Source organism: Ambystoma mexicanum, chromosome 4p, assembly GCF_040938575.1.
Source record: "Ambystoma mexicanum isolate Mex_15411 chromosome 4p, UKY_AmexF1_1, whole genome shotgun sequence".
Classification (NCBI taxonomy): Eukaryota; Metazoa; Chordata; class Amphibia; order Caudata; family Ambystomatidae; genus Ambystoma; species Ambystoma mexicanum.
The window spans coordinates 984,705,976-984,718,988 of NC_090927.1; the positions used below are offsets into that span (position 1 = coordinate 984,705,976).

The 13,013-nt window shown below is 48.3% G+C and overlaps 1 protein-coding gene across 5 annotated transcripts in view; it reads left to right on the forward strand.

The window, feature by feature from the left end:
• Positions 1–13,013, forward strand: part of SCML4 (Scm polycomb group protein like 4) — a 752,090-nt gene that overhangs the window by 662,828 nt on the left and 76,249 nt on the right. The gene's annotated exons all lie outside the window — the stretch shown is intronic.

Sequence of the window (13,013 nt, forward strand, 5' to 3'; positions counted from 1 at the left end):
CCACCAGAAGTAGCGCTTGATCTTTTCTGAGGTCTTGGCCATACCGGGATGTCCTTCCATTAAAGAGTCGTGATAACAAGAGATTACTTTTTTCTGTAAATCTGTGCTGGGTAGGTATAATCGTTCTTGGAAATACAATAAGTTGTCCTTTACTGCAAAGTCCTTTCCCTGCAGATGCCAATTCTGTATGTCTGCTGGAGTTACAAGTTGCCTGGCCTTATCCTTAACTTCCTCTATGGATTCTGTGGCGATTACACCCAGAATTCTTTGTTCGGGAATGATTGGTACAGGTTTAGGGTTGATCAAGTGTTCTTCCACTCCCATCCGAGAAAGGGCATCAGCTTTACCGTTCTTTGTACCAGGTCGATAGGTAATTATGAAGTCAAACTCGGCAAAGAATAATGCCCAACGGAGTTGTCTAGAGGATTGGGCTTTTGCGGTTTTCAAATATTGCAGGTTTCGGTGATCCGTAATCACAGTAACGGTGTGTCGGGCCCCCAGCAGATAATGCCGCCAAGCCTTAAAGGCATACTTGATAGCCAGAAGTTCCTTGTCAGTAATCGTGTAATTGATTTCAGGAGGCGAGAATTTGCGGGACCAAAATGCCACGGGATGCAACTGATTGGTTACCGGGTCCTTTTGTGATAGAACTGCCCCCATGGCAAGGCTTGAAGCATCAGTTTCCACAATGTAGGGGAGTTCGGGGCGAGGGTGTTTTAAGATTGGTGCAGAGATAAATTTAGTCTTCAAATCCTGGAAAGCTTGTTCCGCCTCGGTAGACCATTCAAAACGTTTGTTTTTCTTTAACAAGGCAGTGATGGGCTGGACTATTCGAGAGAATTCGGGGATAAACCTGCGGTAAAAGTTAGCGAAGCCTAACATGCTTTGCACACCTTTAACGGAGGATGGTGATGGCCATTTGAGAACTGCATCGACCTTCTTTGAATCCATACGCACTCCGCCAGGTGATAATATGAATCCCAAGAATTCAACTTCAGTCACGTTGAAAACACATTTTTCCAACTTAGCGAAAAGTTTGTGTTGACGCAATCTTTCGAGGACCATTTTCACGTGTTTCCGATGTTCAGATTCCGATGAAGAATAAACGAGGATGTCGTCAATGTAAACAACAACACATACATCTATGAGCTCTCTGAGGACATCGTTCATAAAATATTGAAAGGCGGCCGGGGCATTGCAAAGTCCGAAGGGCATGACCTGATATTCAAATAGTCCATACTTGGTGCGGAAGGCCGTCTTCCATTCATCGCCCTCTTTTACTCGTACCAAGTGGTAAGCTCCTCTAAGATCCAGCTTTGTATATATAAATGCTTTTCTGACTTGGTCCAGGAGTTCAGGGATCAAAGGTAACGGATATCTATTCTTAACGGTGATCTGGTTCAGGGAGCGATAATCTATACAAGTTCTAAGGTCTCCTTTCTTTTTTGGAACGAAGAACAAAGCTGAAGAAGCAGGGGACTTGGAAGGACGAATAAACCCATTTGCCAGGTATTGATCCAGGTATTGTCGAAGGTGAAGGTTCTCAGGCTCGGTGAGGGCATAAATTCTACTACAAGGAGGAGTAGATCCAGGTATCAGGTCTATCTGGCAGTCATAAGACCTATGAGGAGGTAGAGAGTTAGCCTGATCCTTCCGGAAAACATCTTGGTATTCTAGGTATTCGGGAGGTAACTGGGGAGTCTCTGAAGAAATTGCTGCCAGTGCAACACCAGGTGGAGGGTGACAAGTAGAGACACATTCTGGAAACTAGACCGTTCTTGCTCGCCAATCGATCAGAGGATTGTGTTTCTCTAACCAAGGTATTCCTAGAATAATCTGAAACTGAGGGGCCTTGATCACATCGAACACGATCTTCTCATGGTGTCCATCTTGACTTACTAGCGTCACCTCTTGAGTGGTATGCGTTACTGGCCCGGAGGCTATCTCCGTACCATCCACCGTAGTAATGACGTCCTTTACAGCCTTGGGACAAAGAGTTAGATTCATCCTCAAAACCATTTCATGATCCACATAATTGCCGATGGCACCGCTGTCGACGTAAGCTTCAATTGCATGTAATCGATCCGGATTATCAGGGCTAATGAGGACCATAGGTATCACGAAATGCGAGGTCACGGAACTGGTTTTCACGCTCGGCAAGAGGACCTCTATTCTTGTCGGGCGAAGTCGTTTCCCTGCTCAGAGTTTGTAACTTTGGTAACTGCAGCTCCTACTGCCTTCTTGGCAGGTTTCACCGGACAGTCTCGAAGAAAGTGCCCTGAGTTTCCGCAATAGAGGCATAATTGCAACTGTTTTCTCCTTTCCCGCTCCTTTTGTGTTAGAGGACCTTTCAGACCCCCTATTTGCATGGGTTCCCCGGAGTCTACTCCTTTGGAAGGAGTTGGCGGTTTGGAAAATACTCGAGCATCAAACTTGGAACGATCGGCCTTCCTGTTCTGCAGTCTGTGATCTATTTGAACGACTAAGTCTATATAGTCCGAACAATCTTGTGGGGGATTCACTACTTGGGCTAACACATCTTTAAGCTCTCCACGTAGACCTCTATAAAACAGCGTAATCCTTTTGTCCTCAGGCCATTGAGTTTCCACTATCAGTCTGTTGAAAGACGCAATATAAGCCAAAAGGTCTTGATTACCTTGTCGCAACGAAAGAAGCTCATTGTCCAAGGCCTGCCCCTGTGAATGTCTTGCGAACAGTTTTTCCATACTGAGCTGAAAAGCTTGAAAATCATGGAGGACCGGATCATCTTGATTTACTAGAGGGATCGACCAGTCTGCCGCATTGCCACTAAGGTACGAAAGCACGAAAGCTACTTTAGCTTGATCAGTTGGAAAGGCTGCTGGCCGGCATAAGAAATGCAACCGGCACTGATTGATAAATACTGCAAACCTCTTTGGGTCACCAGAAAATCGTTCGGGCGGAGCCAGAGGTACATTCCCAGGTAGGTTGATCTGCACTGGATTCATAGAGGATGTAGAAGGAAGATTTCCCCCAGATGCGGGTAACGGGGTCTGTCCGGCTTGTGACTGTAGCAATTGTCTAGCGAGATCACCTGTTCGCTCCTTGGAAATAATCAGTTCCCTTCTCAGAGCGTTCGTTTCCTGACGGGCTGCATGCACTTCTGCCCTTAGTTCCCCAAGTAACTGGGCTAGCTGGTCGGTATCCGAGGTTTCCATAGCGCCTGGACGGGAGTTTTGTGGTAGGCTTTGCGTTCTGTAACGCTCACCTGATTCCCGTAGAGGCGCCGGTCTTGACTGGGCGTATACCGTATCTGCAAAGGTGATGTGTAACACACGGCTGGCTCTTTGGGCTGGACCTCTGTGCACTGTATGTCTGACTTGAAGGGTAAGATGTCTGCAGATAGAAAATATGGGATTAAGGAACTGGGTTATTGAATGTCTCTCTCTTCTTCCCTTTCTCTTCTCCTGTAGAACCCCAAAGGTTAACGCTCTCACCTTAGGTAAGTGAACGCCGTGCTCTCCATCTGCCTCGGGGCAGGGTGCTGTAACCAGTTTCTTCACTGGATAAGGGGAGCAGGCCGCTTGACTTCAGAGGACTGCTGTCCGTCGTTTACTGCACGAACGGTAAGTTTCGAGTAATTCTAATGTCTTTAAAGTCTTTAGTAATGATGTTTCTTTTTTTGCAGGGTTCCGGCGATGGCGGATGACGGGCTGAAGTGAGTTGAAGATGGAGCCCGTGTGATGAATAGAAGCGCCTGGAAGCACGTAAGTAAGCGCTTGTTGCCTGCTTCACGATGCGCTCTAACTGTCTTTTTATTTTGCAGGTACAAGTTCGGAGCGGCTGCAGGGTGCCGGAATACCCACTGGGTTAGATGTGGAAAGGAGTAATGGCACGTGAGTATTAAAGTTCCCCAATGTCTTTAAACGCACCTTGTTTTGTCTTTCAGATGCGGGATGCAGTGCCGAAGGCCTCCGGAGCGTGCGAAGAGTTGGTAAGCTTTTGTCTTTCAGATGCCGGAATGCAGTGTGAAGACCTCCGGAGCGCACGAAGAGTAGGTAAGCCTTTGTCTTTCAGATGCCGGAATGCAGCGCGAGGCGTTGGTGACAGCCGATGGACCAGGTAAGTGAAGAGCTGTCACTGAAGACCGTAATGCTAACCTGTTCTTTCTTGTCTTTATAGGTGTTGCTGAAGACTGGATTCAGGATGGTAAGCCTTTTTCCTTAGGCCCAGGATCAGATGCAGAAGACACGATGAGCGTTCTGCTGCAGAGGATGCAGAATAACGCAAAGCAAGATTCATCCATCGGGTGTGGTTTAAATAGCCTTCTGTAGTGCTTAGGTGTCTCCTTCCACAGCCACGCCTAGGTAAGAAAAGAGTTCCTGCCTTCCAGAAGAGTTCCAGTGTTCTGAATCTAGGGAGTGGCTCCTGCCCCACCCAACAGGAAAAGTAGTTCCAAACAGAAGAGGATCAGAGGCTCAACTGGCAGGCAAGTAAGCAGCATGGTCTGCTGCAGGTAAGTCCACCCAAGCATTATGAGCCCGGCGCTTCCAGCGCTGGGACTGGGCATATTTATGAGCCTGGTGCCACTGGCGCCAGGACTGGGTCCAAAAGGTCCTAATTGGGACTGGTTGGCACTCGGAACCTGGGTTATGGATCTGCTTCCAAGGGAGTTGGGAAAACCCTGACCTTTTGGAAGCAGAGATCATGACAGATAGTATGCAAAGTAACTGGGCCTGAAGCTAATGGAGTCCCATTGATTACCTCAACCATTGCGGGAATGTCCTTTCTTAATAATGACAAGGAGATGGAACGAACAAAACAAGCATCCAAATAGTTGCCGGAAGCTCCAGAATCAATCAATGCCAGAGTAGTGCAGGACTGAGCGTTCCACCAAAGCTGGACTGAGACTACTAATAGTACAGTAGGTGCCATAGGTTATAATACATGTGTTGCAGGTGTCACTTTATGGGGAAGGATTGCATGGTCCTTAAGGCTTGTCCCTGCCTTCACATCAGATGCAAAGCCAGTCAATTTCCTGATGGCTTTGGGTGGTCGCAAAGGACACGTGCTAAAACTTCCACAGTATAGACAGAGATGGTTAGCACAAAGCCTTTTCTTTTCTGCTTCAGACAAGGGTCCCTGGATGACACCCAATTGCATCGCATCTGGCTCCAAGGTGAAATGAGGTGTTGATAACTCTGTTGGTCCAGTTGGTACCAACCCTTTTCATCATCGTTTACTTTGTTATTCTGTGATGTGTACCACCTTGTCCTTATATTCCTCTCTCAGTCCTCTCCGGAAAATAGTTTTTCAAGTGATTTCACGCAATTGTGCATCATTGGCCAATTGTCTGAAACAACTGTTATGATATGATATGGCATTTATAACGCGCCTATACACAAGTGTTTCAAGGTGCGACACGGCAAGGGAAGGGGAACAGAGGGAAGACAGACAGCGATCCTACTAGGCCATGTGTCATTCAGATTGTGCAAGTGCATGGGAAAGGGGAGGGGGAAAGTGCAGTACATTGGATAAAGAATAATAAACAATAAGTAACGTACGTCCAGCTGGAGGCAAGTAGGGTAGTGCAGCCATCAGGTGTCAAGTGCTGGTGGTGGAACTGTAGGGATACAGAAACAGTCCCTAAGTGCGGGGGTTGCCAGGAAGGCAGTGCAGGTGCACGACTGGCCTGGGGGGGTGGGGCCTGGGCCCGCGATCAGGGGGAGGCCAGGTACCCAGTGCAGTTTCAGTATCATCCAGGAAGTCAGCAGGCTAGAGGAGGAGAAAAAGCAGAAGCAAAGAGAAAGGTTTTGAGGTGCTTCCGGAACTGGAGATGATTCTCCCCACGTTTCAGGGAGACAGGGAGGTTGTTCCAGATGGAGGCCCCAGCCGAGGAAAGAGATCTACCTCCAACTCGATATAGGATATCAAATCTTGAGTGCCTTGTTTAATCTCAACTCATTGATTTTGTGCACTGGACAACAGGTTAGGAGATGTGAAGGTTTCCAAAAAAGTCTTCTCAAAGACTACAAAATCATTCAGAATTGGACTGTTCATTGATACAAAAGGTGCAGCCCACGCCAAGGTGCTCTCCATAAGATTAATAAGAATGTATCCAATCTTAGATTTGTCATGCTGGAAATTCATAGGATGGAAAAGAAAATGGAGTTCTTCTCATAACTGGGTAACAGGATCCATCTCAGGATGAAGGCATCTCAATCTGTCAAGGAGTAACTCACGTTTTTGTGGAGGTCTCGAAATGTTTCTTGGAGCTCGTAGTCTCGAAGGAGCAGCTTTGAGCGAAGGTGACACAGGAGACTAATTCAGTAGGCTCTGGAGGAATAGGAACTCACAGACCTCTTGGACAAGCTTCCTATGCCACGGTGTAGCACCCCTGTATTTTACGTGGCACAGGAACAGTGTGGCAAACTGTCAGGGGTGCCCAAGATTTTGGTGCTGGGGAAAGCATCAGCCAAATTAATATGGAGCATTGCAGGTTAATCCCTTGGACGCAGCTCCAATAATGTAGAGATGGGATTTACTGGGCAGGAAATTGGTGCAAGGAGCAGTCAATTAGGGAACCAGAAAAACATAGGGAAAAACCAGGAGGAATAATCACCTGCATCAGCAAGGAGAACTAGACAAACATGCAGGAGCAGGCGAAAAGAAGCCAGAACTAAGGCAGGGACAGGACGGGCAAGGATTAAGACGCAATGTCTTCCAATCCTTCCCTGACCTTTATACTGAATTTTTGTGCCATAGCGTGAGACATGTTGCCCTGACAACCAAGGACGCTGTGGGAAGTCCTGGGTAGCCAAGCAGTGGGGCCTCCGCCTCGCAGCAAAGGAAGCAACATGGCAGCGCTGATGCATGGCGTTCGGCGGCATCCCCGCAGGCTGCATCCAAGTCGCACCATGGACCAACGCGGGAGGAGCCGCCACCGCTAGTAAGCCCGCCAGGACTCTGCAGGTAAGTGAAGGCGTGCCACACGCGCAAGTCGCATGCACGCAGCAGGCCTAACAATATACTCCCGAAAACCTTATACTTTCTCATTGCTTTCAAGAAAAATTCAGATAGTCACAGTGTAAACACTGACTGTCCTATTTGTACAAAGAGCGCTATTCCCTGTCACATCACTTCCCTGTGTGTTCTCCCTTTGTTGTAATTTTTATCTGTTGATTTGTTTGTTTTATATTCATTTTTGTTTTTTTATTCCCTTTTTTAAGGATTTTGTAATCCTTTTAGTTTACATTTTTGTTTTGTTTTTCTTTTGATTTTGGTTTCTGATTTTTATTTTCTGGAGATGGAGACCCAACATCCTGAGACACCCTCCAGCGATGAAGAGATGGACCTCATCACTGTCCCTGAAGACCCGGAAGACATGCAGAAAGAGGAATTTGAATGGACAGAGCAGCCAGCAAAGTCACTTTGCACCGCGCTAAACCATGAATCAGGCCCCTAGTCTCCTCTACTTAGCTCTCATTTCTTCCTCCCTATAAAATGAGATTAGTTGCCTGGGTGCATCTTGAAAGGATGCTTGAATTACTAACCTATCCTTAATGGAACATATCCCATGTTTAGTTGGGGATTGCATATCTGTGCTAGCTGCTTTCTGCTTTTCTAGAATCGTGTTCCTGTACTCATTCGCTTCCTGTTGCGCAGAGCTTTCTTGTGAGTGCTGGTCAGTGGACGGGGATGTCAAAAGCTCAGGCCAGATTATCTAGCATTTTAACAAGAGCCTAGCACCGGTTTTGCCACTTACGTAATACGGAAGGGAGCAAACCGGCCTTATCCCCAATCTATTATCTAAAAATGCTTGCAATAGGGTGAAAACAAACCAGTTGGTTTATTTGTTCTGCTATGTAAAACAAAACAAAATGTTTAATATGTGTTTTTATGTTGCAGGCACACATGGTAAAGAACATTCGGCTTGATTTTTGTCCTAGTGAAACATTTTTAGAAAATACAGAATGGGGCAACCCTATTTTCTCCATTGCATATTGCCTAAGCAGCAAAATTGGCGCTAAAATAATTTGCCCTTTTTTTTGCACAAAGGCAAAGTTAGATAATCTGTTGCAGGTGTAAAAGGAGCATGTCTAGGCATTCTTTTGATTTTTTGGCATGTGAAGCAGGAGTATTGAAGAAAATGTTTGTTATTTCCTGCCCCATAGGTTCTGCCGTCAAAAAACATGAATTCATGGCAATATCACATTGGGCCTGATTACGAGTCTGCCTGTTCGTATTTAACGTTGCCGGTAAAACCATACTGGCACCGTTTACTGGACCGGCTAATTCCGACCTTCGATTCCAGAAACACCACCACCTCGAAGCCACCCCCGCGGTTACAATGCACCCTGAATTTGCATATTTGCATCGGCGTAAAGAGCGTGACAACACACAAACGCACCCTCAGTTACTGGCAACGCGTAACACTGTAACACCGTGCACATTACAAGTGGCACAGACACGGAAAAACCACCCAGAAAATGGCAGAAACACCGTGAACACTGTGGCGGTGCCGCCGGCACCACAGAGATGGTGGTAAACAGTGGCAGGTGAGCTGAATCAGGACAAAATGAGCCCAGCTGCACCCTGCAGGCAACTGGGAGCCTACAAAAGGCCCACACCCAGCCCACCTCCAAACACAACCATGCAGCCAGCCGCTGTAGCAGCATTTGGGCTACTGAATCTACAGGCAGCAGTGCACATTGTGGCAGCAGTGGTGCAGAGGAGGAGGCGCAGGCGGCAAATAGCAAACCCCGTACCCATAGCAAACTTAAATGTGCAGCCTGCATGACCCCGCAGGCAGCTTGCAATACCCCGCATCAGGGGCTCACTCTGGAACCTGAGCCTAGGGCAGATACACACATTGTACCGGCTTGACCATCTATCTATCATGTCCATCGTCACCCTGATTGAGGAGGACCTCATTAGCCGCATCGGCATCGGGACTACAATCCCCCCTGCTGAAGGTAGTCTCGGTACTGCATTTCCTTGGAGCTGGAACATATAAGCACACTGTCGGTGAGCTGCACGGGCTGTCACAACCCTGTTTTTCCAGAATACTTGACCAGATACTGGATGCGCTGCTGACCCATGTGTCAGAGTACATTTCCCTCCCCTGTACCCCTGCCCAGGTAATTCCCACCAAGTTGGCATGCCAAATTGCATAGGTGCATTAGACTGCACCCACACAGAACTGACAGTTCCACATGCAATGGAGACGGTTTACCGCAATAGGAAACAATACCACTCACTGAATGTCCAGATGGTATGTGACGCAGGGCAAGTGATTACCCATTGCTGTGCACGTTTCCCGGGGTCAACACATGGCTCGATGGTCCTGCGGAATTCAACATTGCTACGCTACATGGAATGTTATGCAGGACAAAGCACGTGGCTATTGGGTAAGTACGACTGCCAATGCATGTCCCCTGGGCAAGGGCATGGACAGTCACCACACCCCACACGGTGCATCGCTTCACTTTCCAAAATGCCACAGTGTGCAAGCACCTCCCCCGCCAACGGCCATGCACACCCTAGACATGTTGTCGCACTACAAGCAAGGCCGACATGAGGATGTGGGTCCCTTGCCCGCCCAATGCTCCTGTGCCCCCACAATGCACACAATGTGGGCTGACCCAGCAGTGTGCATTGACCACAAAATTACAATGACCATAGTCTGACTGGTGCATGTGTGGCCTTAACAGCACAATGCCATGGTCACCAACCACAAATGGACTCACAGGCATCCACTTGCGCCAACAAGCCGTTGCCCAATACCAATGCACCAATGTGAGCATCAATGGGCCTGGAGTGGTATAGTGCTCCAATTCCGATCACAGGTTGCCCCATATGACAGATCCACAAATGGTACATGATTCTAATGTATCTGAATCTGACTACTAAACCACGAACACTGACATGTGCCCTTGCTTCCACTACCATGTAGGTGATGCAGGATATGCACTCACGCCATGGCTGATGATGCCCATACGAAGGACAAGGAACAGGCATGAGGAGGCCTACAACAGGGCAAACATACGCACACGTGGCATGATAGAGGGTACCTTTGGATTACTCAAGGTCAGGTTCCGCTGCTTGAGCCGATCTCGTGGATCATTGCTGTACAGCCCAGTCAAGACGGGGAGAATAGTGCTTGCATGTGCCATGTTGCACAATCTGTGCATACGCAGGAACATTCCACTGCCCCCACACACAGAGGATGATGATGGTGATGGTGATGACGATGACGATCACGACGGTGGTGATGGGATGGGTGCACTTCCTGGCAGGGTGGCCAGGATGGGCAACAAGCATGGGCAGCACTTATTCACAATTTCTTTTGAGAGACTGTGCATGCACATCATGTTAATAATTTATTTTGCACGACATTAAATGGATTGAATGCACATGAAATCATGGATGTCCACTCGTCACTTGAATTTGCGCAACCTTTTATTCTCAACAATACACGGGTGAGGAGAATTGGATGGAAAAGTTGAACACCCGTGCCCACCCAACCAGGCCCTGACGAACTAACCCCACTAAGGACCTCTCCCACCTCCCCAACGTACCCACCCCCCCAACCAGGCTCCAACCAACTAACCACACTAAGGACCTCGCCCACCTCCCCAACATACCCACCCCCAACCAGGCCTGACCAACTAACCCCACTAAGAACATCGCCCACATCCCCAACTTACCTACCCCCCAACCAGGCCTGACCAACTAACCCCATTAAGGACCTCTCCCACCTCCCCAATGTACCCACCACCCAACCAGGCCCAACCAACTAACCCCACTAAGGACCTCCCCCACCTCCTCAATGTACCCACCCACATACAGCAACCGCATACCAACTGCGGACGACAGTCCAATGTTAATTGCACTATTACCGACCACGCTTGCAGGAGTATGTGTCCTTCCCGGAGGGTCCGGCCAGCCGGCTTGAGCACCTCCGCGGGCTACTAGCCACAGAACTCGAGGAGGTGCTGCTCGTGGAAGCAACTGATATGATACGATATGAAATGATATGGCATTTATAATGCGCCTATACACAAGTGTTTCAAGGCGCGACGAGGCAAGGGGGGTGGACAAAGGGAGTACAGACAATGATCCTACTAGGCCAGGTGTCATTCAGATCGCGCAAGTGCATGGGAAGGGGGGAAAGGAAAATTGCGCGGGGGGAAGGGAGAGGGGAAAGTGCAGTACATGGGAAAGTGGAATAAATAAGATAAATAAGACAAATAAAACAGCGAGCTAGTGGCAAGTGCAATGAAGTCCAGACCTAAGTGCTGGTAGGGGGACTGTAGGGATACAGAAAAATGGTCCCCAGGTGCAGGGGTTGCCAGGGAGGCAGTGCAGGTGGGCAACTGAAGGGGCCTGGGCCAGAGATCAGAAAGGGTGGCCAGGTAACCAGTGCAATGTCAGTCAGGTATTCAGCAGGGGAGGGGTGGAGAGAAAGCAGAAGCAAAGAGGAAGGTTTTGAGGTGTTACCGGAACCGGAGATGGTTCTTCTCGAATTTCAGGGAGGCAGGAGTGCTGTTCCAGAGAGAGGCCCTGCCAAAGAGAGTGATCTGCCACCAACTCGTTGCTTGGAGAAGCGACTGACCCTGAGGGAGTTGGAAGCAGATGAGCGAAGAGCTCGAGAGGGAAGATATTTAAGTAGAGTTGAAGGTATTGCGACCCCAGAACTGGTGGTGTTACTGCTGGCACATTGCCCAGGAATTCCTTTTGGGCCACCAACATTGACTTTGCATTAGAGGACATTATATTGTTCCCCTCTCTCACATGCCGTGACAGGGTCACGTTAGTTGTAGCAAATCGGCCTATTGCCCTTGACAGCTTGTGCACAGAGGTGGCTGTGCTCTCCCGCTTCATCCTTACCTCCTCGCGCTGCAACCTTGCCTCCTCACGCTGCAACCTTGCCTCCTCGTGCTGTTGCTTAGCCTCCTCCAGTTGTTTCTTGACCAGCTGCGTGAGGCTGGCCTGGTGTTGCTCTATGCGCTGGAGGCGGGCGCTGAGTTCTGCGATCGAGGTTGTGGGTGAGCGCATGGGGCTGTGCAGTCCTGAGGGGCTGAATTCCAGGTCAGGTAGGGGAGTGATGTTGCCCCTGTCATCCAGGTCATGTGGTGCATCGTAGGATTGTGCAACCAGTGCAGTGTTGCTGCTACGTGAATCCTCTTCCATAGTGACAACTGGATGGCACTGATGTGTGCGGCTGACATTGCTTGGGATGGTGTTGGTAGAGAAGGAGGCATTAATCAGTTTAGTTATGAAGTGGGCTAGGACTCTTGCTGCATCCTTGATTAGTTGAGCTGGGCATTTGTCACCCTTACAGTTGGAAGGTTTGAGTGATGCAATAAGCTTTTCGTTTTTCTGAATGGAGACTTTGTCAAATTTGAATAGGTCAGGGCCTAGTGAGTTTGTGGTGGGGCTGGAGAGTGGTGTCTCGTTGGAAGTTAGGGAGGCTTTTTTATGAAGATTTTGGTTTGGAGTGTTTTTATTTTATTAGCTAGAGCATTTTGGATGCCGGTGCACCATTGTTTGTCTTTGGTTATGCTGTCAGGTGGGGGTACAGGGGATTCCAACTCCCTTAGGCTAGCAAAGAGTTCCTTGGTGTTGGATCTTGCGTTTGAAATCCTTTCATTGAAGAGATTTTTTTTGTGAGTAGGATTTCTTTTTTGTAGTTGTTAGCGAAGTGTTTAATTTTCAGTTTATTTTCTTCAGACGGGGTGTGCCGCCATTGAGATTCTAGTTTCCTTTTTTGCGTTCTTAGTTCTTTTAGGTGGGAGGTGAACCAGGCATTAAGGAGTGCTTGTTGTTTGCTTTTACGTAGCTTCAAGGGAGCAATTGTATCTAAGACTTTCTTCATAGCATTATTGTAACTCGCCACAAGGAGTTCAGGATCCAAGTTATTGGGGAGAGCATTGATAGTAGGGAGTAGGAGTGGCAGGCGGTTGTCCGGTGTGATATTTATTTTAGATCTAGGGGTTAGGGGTGGTGCCATATCTTTGTCTTTGGTAATC